This window comes from Schistocerca americana, chromosome 1, assembly GCF_021461395.2.
Source record: "Schistocerca americana isolate TAMUIC-IGC-003095 chromosome 1, iqSchAmer2.1, whole genome shotgun sequence".
Taxonomy (NCBI): Eukaryota; Metazoa; Arthropoda; class Insecta; order Orthoptera; family Acrididae; genus Schistocerca; species Schistocerca americana.
The window spans coordinates 1,234,962,999-1,234,976,500 of NC_060119.1; positions in this window are offsets into that span (position 1 = coordinate 1,234,962,999).

The window sequence follows — 13,502 nt, forward strand, 5'->3', positions numbered from 1 at the left end:
CCATACGATGTTCACCAATCACACTTAGCCACAAGCAACACAGACTTGGATCACATAGAGCGAGCCTCAGCTGGGACACTGAGCGGCATTTACGGAGCCGAGTGATGACTCTAGCTTCTGTTTGTGGCTCTCAGATCGACAGCAATGTGTCTGTAGACGAGCTGGTGAAAGGTCACAGAAACAGAAATACTCGTTCCCCTTACCTCTAAAGCTCTTGCAATCGTTATGTGAGGAGCCATTGGATACAACAGGACCGATTTGCTAATTTTGAAGGGATACTGAATGCTCGCTACATGTAGCAAGAATTGTAAACACTTTATGGTGTCCTGCATGATCAGATTACAGTACCAAGTGGCGTCTCCCAGCAAGAAATTGCGACGCACAATACTGCAGTAGCCGGCCGCGGTGGTCTCGCGGTTCTAGGCGCGCAGTCCGGAACCGTGCGACTGCTACGATCGCAGGTTCGAATCCTGCCTCGGGCATGGATGTGTGTGATGTCCTTAGGTTAGTTAGGTTTAAGTAGTTCTAAGTTCTAGGGGACTGATGACCACAGCAGTTGAGTCCCATAGTGCACAGAGCCATTTGAACCATTTTTATACTGCAGTTCACGAAAGCCTTGCGGAACCTTAACTGGCATTCATGGTCGTCAGTCATAGAACATGTCTGACATTCAGAGGGAAGACGTATACTTTGACACCAGCTAATAATCGTCATGAAATGACACAGTATGTGTTTCAGCTATGGCTTTAAATTTCTCAAGATGTCATTCGGAGGTTTCTTGCTCCCAAGTCGCAACAAATGCAAGGGTTTGTTCATTCCAGTGGGGGTCACCCATTACACCGATCTTTATTTCTCGTATCACGTCTCCACAAAGACTGATATATATCGGTCTGGTGCTTCCTTGTGTAACAATCTCAATTTTCATCTTTGTGTTTAACTGGTGATATTATGTTGCCTCCGAATTTGTAAAATACACAAAAAAGCTACATTCACACTCAAGATTAATTAAATTTTAGATAGTTGCTGCATTGCAGGGAGAGTGGCCTTAATAACGAATGGCGGAGATTTGCGTGTCACGTGACTGGGATATCGCATTATGTCTGTGTGACAGGTGGTTGCAGAGTAGACAATACACTGAATATCGGTTCATCTGATAGTGATCAAATCGTGATTGCCTGAAGAATGGGACATTCTGTCTCGGAGTTTGTACAGATTCTGGGAAACTTCACGATACACTGTATCAAGGATGTACCCTGAGTACATCCATCTCTGTTTAACCGTCCGGCAAAGACAATTGCTGTTGATAATGACGTTGTTAAAGTGAGGTGTCACCGTCAAATGTCGACGGGTTGGGTTGGGTTGTTTGGGGGAGGAGACCAGACAGCGAGGTCATCGGTTTGATAAGATTAGGGAAGGACGGTGAAGGAAGTCGGCCGTGCCCTTTCAAAGGAGCCATCCCGACATTGGCCTGGAGCGATTTAGGGAATCCACGGAAAACCTAAATCAGGATGGCCGGACGCGGGATTGAACCGTCGCCGTTCGGAGTCCATGTGCTAGCCACTGCGCCACCTCGCTCGCTGTCGAGGATTGTAACAATAAACAGATGGACCGCATGCAACAAGTTTCTAGTCAGTTCAGCTTTGTATGCCAACAGGCGTGCAGCCGTACGATACAGAACCAAAACCTGGCAGTGTGAAGCTACCCATTGTACCTCTGCCCATAACACGTCACAAGACACAGAGTAGCAAGGACTCAGTAACACCGTCACTGGACGTAAAAAACCGGGAGAAATTTCGTCTGATCTGATGGGTCACATTACATTTCGTACACGCCGGTGGCTAGCTACAAGTAAATCGCAAACGCCTAATGTCATGCACCCCACTTGCCAACAGATGAAAATGTATATAGAAAACTCCAAAGAAACGAATTTCATGTCAGAATCCACAAATATACATTAGCCTTCTATATATAGAAACCGTATGGACCCTGAAATAGCTAATGTCTCTCGGGATGGTATTTAAACAATTTTATGAATATTCCCACTCTTCCTCCGAGTGCCATGGGAAGGAACATTATTCACTGAAAATTACAGAGCACTACATTGACATAAGCCGAAATGTAACAACGCCAATTTTTATTCTACTTAAAAAGCCAGTCTCGCAATAGGTAATAATTACTTAATGCCAGAAGGTTTTGACATCGTCTGACGGCGCGGTGTTTTACCTACATAAGATGTTCCACGTCTGTTATGATGCAACGCGTAATGTTTCTCATCTAGAAAAGTCGTAACATAAATTAGCTGTACCAAATGTACCTACATGGTGCAAAATGTTTTCAGTTTCAGGTCGAGCTAACTACCAAATGAGAGAATTTCGTAGAATGAAAACAGTGGTATATTGCGATCTTTAAGTACAGTTTTGTCGACCAAGTCCGTACTAATTACAGTCTTAAGTACAACTTCCACACGCACCACACGCACACTCTTAGCAGCCAGCTTATACTTTCTACCCTGACGCTATACCGAAGACACTCACGGATTGCACTGGTAAGAATGTTCGCTCAATAATTTGCGAATGTTCACATCGCACTTAGAAAGCTCTAGGTTACGACTGCACTGTACGCTGCGCTGAATTCAGGTTATTCGAAATAAAGTCACAGTTCATACATAAAAAATCCGGAATTTAAACAATGGTCATTCACGTTCGCTACATAACACCTTCCGATACTCTGCAGACTTTCTACCATCACAGTTGCTCAAAATTAAACAATTTTTACCGCGCTCAGTGCAAACCCGTCTGGCCGTCACGAGAGTTGCGCTGCGAGTCTTCCAGATTGCCGATCGCACAAGCGCTCGCCCTGGTAAAGCGCGCGAAATTGCTGCCTCCTGACGGGAAGCATCTAAACGTAGACAATCAGGCTTTGAGCTTTTTCTATAAGACCCCGCGTATTCTGATCTGAACCAATCACTTTATCAAAGCAATTTAGACCAATTTATCAAATATTACGTTTCGAATTCCCCTCGTTAAATGTCTAAATCTTTGAAATATGTTTCTTGTTTCCGCAGTTCCGTGTAACTAGTAGCCTACAATATTCAAGTATTCCCGTTATACGTGACTCATTCACACCATGCAAAACACACGTACCCAAGCTTTCATACACATAGCTAGTTACGACTACAGACATTCACATATCACACACATACCACACCTATTCCTCATTTCATTCAAGTGAGAAAGAAAATGAAGTTGACGTTATTTTGCATAGAACAAATGTCATAGAAAACAAAAATTCTCTTGTAAAAATAATTTTACACAGAAGTTTCCCTCTTTGTTACTGAAGCGCTATATATTTCATTAAACTCTTTCATTTACGGTTAGCAGCTATTTATGAATTTACCAGGGCGTTACTGACTTAACGAAGTTGTAAATTAAGCTCTTTTTTATGGCTGCCTATACCTCTAAAAGTTCTGCAGATATGAACCTAAAATTAAAATTAGTGTTAGCTATAGTTGTACTAAATTCTGTTACAGTTCTAGTTTGACAAAGGTGGAACTTCATGTCTTATAATAAATGTAATATTTCGTTTGGTGGACGGTGGTGGCACAGCGCAGCTGCATATAAGACCACCTGTCATGGTGCAACCGTGACTCATAGCAAGTGTGAGGCTAACTTCTGTACGATTCATCCAATCAATTGGCATGCCCGTGGAAAAGCGTCTCAGTTGTGTGACAGGATTTGTGATTCTTGGTTCTAGTAAAACCGAAGTGATTCCTGGGGTTCCCACGGAAATGTTATAGGCCCTCTGCTGTTCTTAATCCATATAAGCAATTCAGGAGATTATCTGAGCAGCCCTGTTGATTGTGTTGACATTTACTATCTAGCGAAGTTAACAAAACAAACGAATTACAATATGGCTTAGAGAATATATCTGCATAGTGCAAAAAGTGGCAGTATGGCCTAAACAATAAAAAGTGTGAGTGTTAAAAAATTTGGTTGAGCGATCTATCACACAAATTTAAAGATTATCGATTCAACTAAATAACTAGGAACTACCGTTACGAACATCTTAAACTGTAACGAGATAGTCTTGGGGAAGGAGAACCAAAGATTGCGTTTTATTGGCAGAAAACTTACAAGATGCAACACATCTACTGCATAGACTGCCTAAACTACGCTTGTTCGTCCTCTTCTAAAGTACTACTGCTTGGTACGGGATCATTACCTAAAATAATTGACGTAGTGCATCGAAAAAGTTCAAAGAAGGGCAGCCCGTCTCGAATAATTGTGTATTAGGGGAGACAGTGCCACGGAAATGATATGCAAGCTAGAGTGGCATTCATTAAAACAAAAGCATTTTTCGTCGCGACGATACTTTTCCATGTTATTTCAATCACAATTTTTCTCCTCAGAATGAGAAAATATTTTATCAACTGTCACCATTGCAATAACTGTGACCATTGCAATAACATAAGATAAATCTGAGCTCCCGCGCAAAGATTTAAGTGTTCATTTTTCCCACGTTCTGTTCGAGAGTCTAATGGTAGAGAAATGGTCTCAAAATGGTTCTGTCCCTCTCTTTCAACTGGAAAGTAGTGATGTAGATAAAGACAGTATGCAAGTGACATGCATTCCGCAAAACAGTCAACGACGCCGAAATAATGCGAGAATCGAAACACCGATCACATATATTGTTCATAACTACTGTAAACCAGTATATCTAAAATAAATGAATGCAAGCTAAGAGTTATGTTCTAACAGATATCATGTTTGTCTTAACCTCAAATATGTATAATAAAACTCAATAACTTTTTGAGATCTCATTACAAATGTCTACTCCTTCAAGATTATGCCCATTTTCCCGTATTGTTTTCTATCTCTCGAGGCAGTAAATTTAATCGGTGCGTTTCGTTAATTGAAGTAATGGAGGAATTTATAAGAAGGCTTGGGAACGCTGATATTGTCTCCGGTTTCTCAATTGCTTTAGAGGCCATTTTCCTTTTCTCTTAATGAGGTTCCAGTAAATTTCCTGTTGGACTTTAAATATCTGCTGCAAACTGAAGCTAAGGGAACAAAATCTTTTGCGAAAAGTAGTCAACAAGTTTTCCACAATGAAATTTATATCACGCGGCAGAGAATATACGAGTAATTTCCAAATGGGTTACCATGTTTTTATAGATGTTTCATTTGGTCATTACTTATGAAAACAAGAAGTTTTGTGGTACTGTTTAGAGCGTTGTTTGACACAGAAAATGAAATCTAGAGAAACGTTGTTAAAGGTACGGGCGTAAGAACCACCTTGAAACGTATTATGTAGGGAACATGATGCTCTTTAACGAAGTTGTACTGTAGTCATCGTTCAGGTTTTGGTATGGAAGACAATTTTCGCGTTTAACGATGTACGCTAAGTGGATTCATTCGTGAATATAAAACACTTTCGCGGTTCATAAGTTGGATGACGAACTGCAGCAGCGCGAATGTATGTAGTTGTTTAGTGCTGTATTCCACTTTGCTGCATAAATATTCTCTTCCAACAGATTTCCCTTATCGCTCATCTTATAATGTTAAACACTGCAATAAATTCCTATCTCTTTAAAACTGCCGCCAATATGATTACCCACTAGCGCTGTCTACGTTATTATTGAGATACAACTATATCTGCACGAAGATGCGCTGTGTACAACACTACATTTTGGCCCACTTCTTATGTCCCAACAATGTAGATATATATATATATCGTTGTTATCATAACAAAGTAAATAGAAATATATGCGATTAGTCTATAAAGATTTCGAGGAACAAATGTTACTCGACGGAAAATCAAGGAAAATCATGTTTAGAAGAGTGTACACAATGTTAGTTGCTGATCGCCATTGCTTTTAAGACTAAGGAAGGAAGGAAGCAAGGAAGGAGGCATATGATTTTGACGTCCCGTAGATGAGGTTATTGGAGGCCAAGAGAGAGCTTGGATTGTTCCAAGAACGGCAAGGAAATCGGAAATTGGCCGTGTCCTTTGTCAGGAACCATCCCGGCATTTGAACTAAAGCAATGAAAACTAGCAGGAAAGTGAAAAATGACTTGCTTATAACAAAATTGGAAAATATATTGTACTGAAGGTGAAATAATCCTGTTACTCATTTATACGAAGCGAAGGTAATACACTCCTGGAAATGGAAAAAAGAACACATTGACACCGGTGTGTCAGACCCACCATACTTGCTCCGGACACTGCGAGAGGGCTGTACAAGCAATGATCACACGCACGGCACAGCGGACACACCAGGAACCGCGGTGTTGGCCGTCGAATGGCGCTAGCTGCGCAGCATTTGTGCACCGCCGCCGTCAGTGTCAGCCAGTTTGCCGTGGCATACGGAGCTCCATCGCAGTCTTTAACACTGGTAGCATGCCGCGACAGCGTGGACGTGAACCGTATGTGCAGTTGACGGACTTTGAGCGAGGGCGTATAGTGGGCATGCGGGAGGCCGGGTGGACGTACCGCCGAATTGCTCAACACGTGGGGCGTGAGGTCTCCACAGTACATCGATGTTGTCGCCAGTGGTCGGCGGAAGGTGCACGTGCCCGTCGACCTGGGACCGGACCGCAGCGACGCACGGATGCACGCCAAGACCGTAGGATCCTACGCAGTGCCGTAGGGGACCGCACCGCCACTTCCCAGCAAATTAGGGACACTGTTGCTCCTGGGGTATCGGCGAGGACCATTCGCAACCGTCTCCATGAAGCTGGGCTACGGTCCCGCACACCGTTAGGCCGTCTTCCGCTCACGCCCCAACATCGTGCAGCCCGCCTCCAGTGGTGTCGCGACAGGCGTGAATGGAGGGACGAATGGAGACGTGTCGTCTTCAGCGATGAGAGTCGCTTCTGCCTTGGTGCCAATGATGGTCGTATGCGTGTTTGGCGCCGTGCAGGTGAGCACCACAATCAGGACTGCATACGACCGAGGCACACAGGGCCAACACCCGGCATCATGGTGTGGGGAGCGATCTCCTACACTGGCCGTACACCACTGGTGATCGTCGAGGGGACACTGAATAGTGCACGGTACATCCAAACCGTCATCGAACCCATCGTTCTACCATTCCTAGACCGGCAAGGGAACTTGCTGTTCCAACAGGACAATGCACGTCTGCATGTATACCGTGCCACCCAACGTGCTCTAGAAGGTGTAAGTCAACTACCCTGGCCAGCAAGATCTCCGGATCTGTCCCCCATTGAGCATGTTTGGGACTGGATGAAGCGTCGTCTCACGCGGTCTGCACGTCCAGCACGAACGCTGGTCCAACTGAGGCGCCAGGTGGAAATGGCATGGCAAGCCGTTCCCCAGGACTACATCCAGCATCTCTACGATCGTCTCCATGGGAGAATAGCAGCCTGCATTGCTGCGAAAGGTGGATATACACTGTACTAGTGCCGACATTGTGCATGCTCTGTTGCCTGTGTCTATGTGCCTGTGGTTCTGTCAGTGTGATCATGTGATGTATCTGACCCCAGGAATGTGTCAATAAAGTTTCCCCTTCCTGGGACAATGAATTCACGGTGTTCTTATTTCAATTTCCAGGAGTGTATCAGTAATGGACTTGAAAAGAAAAGAAGTTTCTTCAGCGCGAAAGGTTTAGGTTTAAGGTATTTCAACAAGACTTCGAGAATAAAATTTCTGACAATGTTCTGAGCACACAATAGTGTTGAGTTGAAGCGTGGATAGCCGCAAAAACAAAGAAGAGGATACTGGAAGAATTTTAGGGCACCTGAAAATTCAAATGTGCGTATGAGGTATAAACTGACTGGTACAAGAGAGAATTAATAAAGAAAAAAATTATGGGAGACTCACAACAAGCAAACGAACATTTGTGTGACATTCGCCACCCAGAAGTTTTTCGCGAATGTTTAAATGAGAAATAAACAGAGGACACGGTCTGGAGTCGCAAAAGAAATTAGTGGCTGTATTGTTTGTAGTAGAAATGAAGAGATGAACAACGGAAGAGACTGAGAAGGCCAGGTAACCGATAAAATATTGATGAATATAAAGATGATGAATAGTAGAGAAAAGAAATGGAAGCTAAAGAGACAGATAGCAGCGCTACAATATTATCTCCATAGCCTAGAGTCAGCTGCTCGTGAGGCAATTAACAGAATTACTTTTGAATCCATTACGGGAACAGCAGTGATCGATGTCTTATAAATATTTACTATTAAAAACAGTCTTGATCACGAATTATTTATCAATGTGACCGGTTTCGACCACTACTGTGGTCATCTTCAGAAAGAGGCTCCTACTCAATGGTCTGAAGATGACGACAGTAGTGGTCGAAACCGGTCACCTTGATAAATAAATCGTGATCAAGACTGTTTTTAATAGTAAATAATTAACAGAATCCCTGCACGGCTCCTGTGTGATTATCTGCCACTGGCTAGCTGCTTTACTCCTGCATTGCTTCAGTGTATAGCTCTAACGATATTACTGTTGATGCTTGGAGGCTAATCTCCTTCGTTCTGTCTCTTAATCGTGTAGCTCCCATAGCGATTATTCATTTCTTGCTGACTCTGATGAGGACTGACACTCTTCAATCTCTCGTAGAAGCTTGCACACGATACCGGAAAGTCACCCTAAGCAGATGGTTTTCTGCGTTTAAATCTTAATTTGCTACTTATGGCTATGATAACTCCACATCTAGCAATTCGTGAATATTGTTGCTGGCATTCTCAAGCAGTTTCAGTGACAGAGAATATGCAATGAAAAACTACGTGGTAAATCACAGTTTTGTTTGGATGCTTAACAAACTGCAATGGGAGGGGTCATATGGAAGACGTTGCACTTCGCGCAGTGTTCACAAGAGTACAAAAGACCACCACGTTCCTAAATAATCAATAAATATAGAACATCTAAGAGCACAGTCGTTAACCTTATTTCCTCACCGTACGCACCAATGATGGTTTAGACTATCTATGCGAAACCTTGAGCGATTAGAAATAGAAAATTCTTGGGCTGGTTTATATCTTTGTGAAAAAGACAACGTGGTACCCCTGCTGGGTCCTGCGCTGTCGTTCGACGCACTAGTGTTGGCGTGCTGCCGCCTCGAGGAAAGTCACTGCAACGGTCCGTGGTTCCCCAGAGTCGCTAAACTGTCACGGGATACGTGCCTTGCTGAGAACAACTTTATTTCCTGTTTCAAGGTACTGGGGATGGACAAATATATGGAAACATCACAAATAAAGCATTATATGCCTAATAGGGTGTAGGAAAACCACTGGCATTGAAAACGGCTTCCAGTCGTCCCTGAACAGATAAATACAGGTCCTGAATGGTTTTCAAGGGAATCTTATACCATTCTTTCCGTAGATCGGAGACTAGTTCAGGCAACGATCATGTCAGATGGAGAGGACCGCGCACCCTCCTCTCCAAAGTACCGAGCGAAGTGGCGCAGTGGTTAGCACACTGGACTCACATTCGTGAGGGCGACAGTTCGAACCCGAGTCCGGCCATTCTGAGTTAGGTTTTCCGTGATTTTCCTAACTCGCTTCAGGCAAATTTCGGGATGGTTCCTTTGAAAAGGCACCGCCGATTTCCTTCCCCTTTCTTCCCGAATCCGATGGTACCGATGACCTTGCTGTTTGGTCCTCTCCCCCATATTAACCAACCAACCAGTCTCCAATGTAGACCACAAAGGTTCAATAGTATCGATATCTGGTGATGATGGCTACAGAAGATGCGACAGTCATCCAGGTGCTCATAAAACTACTCCGCGACGGTGCGATCTGTGTGGACACGATTTCTGGCGCCTTGGAACACTGGTCCCACATTGGGGAAAACCCATTGCACCATTCTATGCACCAAATCAGGCAAAATAGTCACATAATACGTGACAGTAACGCGAGTTCGCAGAGTAACCATGGTACCCTTGGAATACCACGATATGGCTGCCCAAATTGCCACTGAAGCTCCACCATTTTTCACTTTTGTGGCGTAAATTCCGCCGTAAGACGCACACAGTGTAAAACAACACTCACCCCAGCAAATGACATTGTTCCATTGCTCCATAGCTCAAGTTTTATGACTTCAGCACCGCATTCTCCTGGTACGAGCATTCTCATCGGTGACGAGTGTATTTGTAATTCCAGCTTGTCCTGCAAATTGCTGCTCATTGAGCTCCCTTCGCCTTGTTTTGATGCTGACAGGATTCGCGAGTGCGACATTTAGTTCTGCGGTGACTTTTTCAGGTGTCGTCCTCTTCTTTTTCGTCAGAATCCTCTTCGGTGACAGTGTACAACGATCACTGAACACCAAGTTCTGTCTGAGTTATGACCTAAGGGGTGATATTTTTCCGATTTCCTTTTATGTGGTACTTGTATGTGGTACTCGGAACGCCAAACGCTTCGGCTACCTTGGTTACAGTAGCATCTTCTGTGCGAGCGTCAACTGTTTGCCCTCTCTCCATTTTGCTTATCTCCGACATAATGCGCTCACGACCACACAGAAAACTACTTTGATCGCGACTGCCTTTCGGAACATATTGAGGACATGGCACAGCTTCCGCCCGTTGTCAAATATAACAGCGCAATCTCCGAGCTCAGTGTCTGGATTTGTGTTCCAGCGTACATTTCTCGCAGTATTTGCATATATTTCTCCAACCCCTGTATGTGACATGGCTGTACGTGCGATCTTACACAGCCGAGCGAACAATGTGTTTCACAAGCTGCGACATGTGTGTGTGTGTGTGTGCGTGTGTGTGTGTGTGTGTGTGTGTGTGTGTGTGTGTTGTCTCGCTCAGTGCCTCTAAAACTCTGCACTGTGTTGCGTACGATCCTCCTAAGCCCATCGATACCATATTCGCATGACAGTTCTACGATCGATACCAACGGGAACAGGAATAAGGCGGGAACATAAACTACAGATCGATCCGACCGCTATTGAATTCCGCCACGTACTATTAGACTATTCTCCGCTCTAGCTGCAACCAACATTCAAATGCTATTTCTGAATGAGAGACCCGCCGAGTAATCTATAGTTGGAGAGATAAGCAAGAAATATAGGTTAAATGATGGCCTGCCCCAAGGATCCGTGCTAGCTCCATTACTTTTTAATATACATACATCAGACCTACCAGAGACATCTTCTAAGAAGTTTATCTATGCAGACGATATTACTGTCACATATCAACCTCAAGACTTCCACAATTCCGAAAGAATCATTGAGGAAGACCTTATCAAAATGGATGAATATTTCGAAACATGGAGGCTCAGACCTAATACTTCTAAAACCCAAGTCTCCTGTTTCCACCTCAACAACAGACAGGCAAACTATGCACCCGACATAGAGTTCAGAGGCCAGCTGCTTAACTACAATCCCCTCCCAAAGTATCTGGGAATTATATTGGACCGATCTCTGACGTACAAGGAGCACTTATACAAATGCGCAGCAAAAATCAAAACCAGAAATAATGTCCTACACAAACTCACTGGAAGTAGCTGGCGAGCAAGCGCCACAGTTCTCAGGACATCTGCTCTTGCACTAGTATATTCGGCGGCTGAATACTGCGCTCCGGTCTGGCTAAACAGCACTCATACAGCAACGGTGGACACCCAGCTAAACGACACCATGAGGCTCATCTCAGGCACTATTAAACCGACGCCCCACCAATGGCTCCCGGTACTGGCTAACATAGCCCCACCTCATCTAAGGCGACGATCTGCACTGAAAAGGGAATGGCAAAAGTGCGCTAACAACCGTGACCTACCCTTACACGAAGACTGCAAGAATCCCAGCCACAGGCTCAAGTCCCGTAAGCCATCATGGAGATTAGGGCAACAGCTGATCGAGGACAATTATGATATCGACGAAGCCTGGCGTCGGGAATGGGATATGTCTAACCCTGATCACCTTAACTTAGTCTCGGACCCAACCGTACGGCCCGAGGGCTTCGGTCTTCCCAGGAAATCATGGACAACTTTAAATCGTATCCGAACAGGCTATGGTAGATGTAATTACTGGAAGCACAAATGGGGACAGACTGACTCACCCAACTGCGACTGTGGGAATCCACAAACTCTACATCACATCGCAATGGGCTGCCCTACGAGGAGATTCCCTGGCACAATGCAGGAGCTGTACCTCCTGGAGGGAGATGCTTCTGGCTGGCTGAGGGACTTGGACATACAACCATGAGTCTGGTCTACTCTTTTCCTTCTGAAAAACCTATTACTAGATACTATTACTGTAATTTCTATGTATTTTTGTATATTTTGTGTTTTACTTCCTTTTTTAGATCTAATAATAGTTTGTTGCCTGTAAAATATTGACCACTCATTGTTTTTATACGTTTTTTGTGTTATTACTTACTTACTGCTGTATTCTATTAGCCATACGAAATATATATATATCTATCTATATGTACAAAATGTAGATGAAAATACTCACAGCTTGTCTGTGCGATTGTGTTGGAATCATTTGCATATCTCTCGAACACTTAAACACAACAAAGCTTATAAAAGATGATGCATTTTGGAGAGTTGTTTAATGCCATGTATCACTTACACTGTGTATTTTCGTAATACCCAGATAGAACTTCGAGAAGCTTCAAAATGGTTCATATGGCTCTAAGCACTGTGGGACTTAACATCTGAAGTCATCAGCCCCTAGAGTCAGAACTACTTATGCCTAACTAACCTAAGGATAACACACACATCCATGCCAGAGGCAGGATTCGAACCTGCCACCGCAGCAGCAGCGCGATGAAAAGCCTCAAATAAGACATGTTAGCTTCATAAATTCTTTGAGGAACATGATGGCTGTTTACGTTTTTCCAACAGATTTTTCGTACCACTTGTCATAGCGTATCAAACATTGCAATAAATTTTTATCTCCTTAAAACTGCCGCCAATCTGATTTTCTATAACTTACTAGCGCTATGTACGTTATCATTCAGAAGTAATTATATCTGACCGAAGATGCCTTGTGTACAACACTGTATTTTGCCCCACGTCGTATGTCCCAACAGCGCAGATATAACGCTCTTGTTATGACAACAAAGTAAGTATAAATTACTATGATTTTATTTACTGTTATAACTACCAAGAAAAGTTTAAAGTAACGAAACAGGTGTCTAAAGAACCAAGATTACTACATTCACATCAAATTATTGAAATAATACCGGTGTTGCAAAGAAGGTAGCGAAAAGTTTATACTCAGATTTAACTGAGCTGTAGTACGGAGTGAATACAACTATTAACCAAAAAGTACCTTACCTCCTGAAGTAGAGCAACGTCTGATTCTACTCCACATGATAATAGCTACTTCAGGCTTTTCAATGAACATTTTGACGTAAATAAATTGCCATTCAATACACAGTAGAGAGAGTTCGCTCTTGGCAAGCTATAAATAACCACTAGCACTCTCTGGTACGCCGCACCTTGTACCTGGTTTAGGTACTGGCTGCGGAAATATGAAACCGGAATTTGATTGCATAAATAACACTCTGTTGTTTGAAACTGATG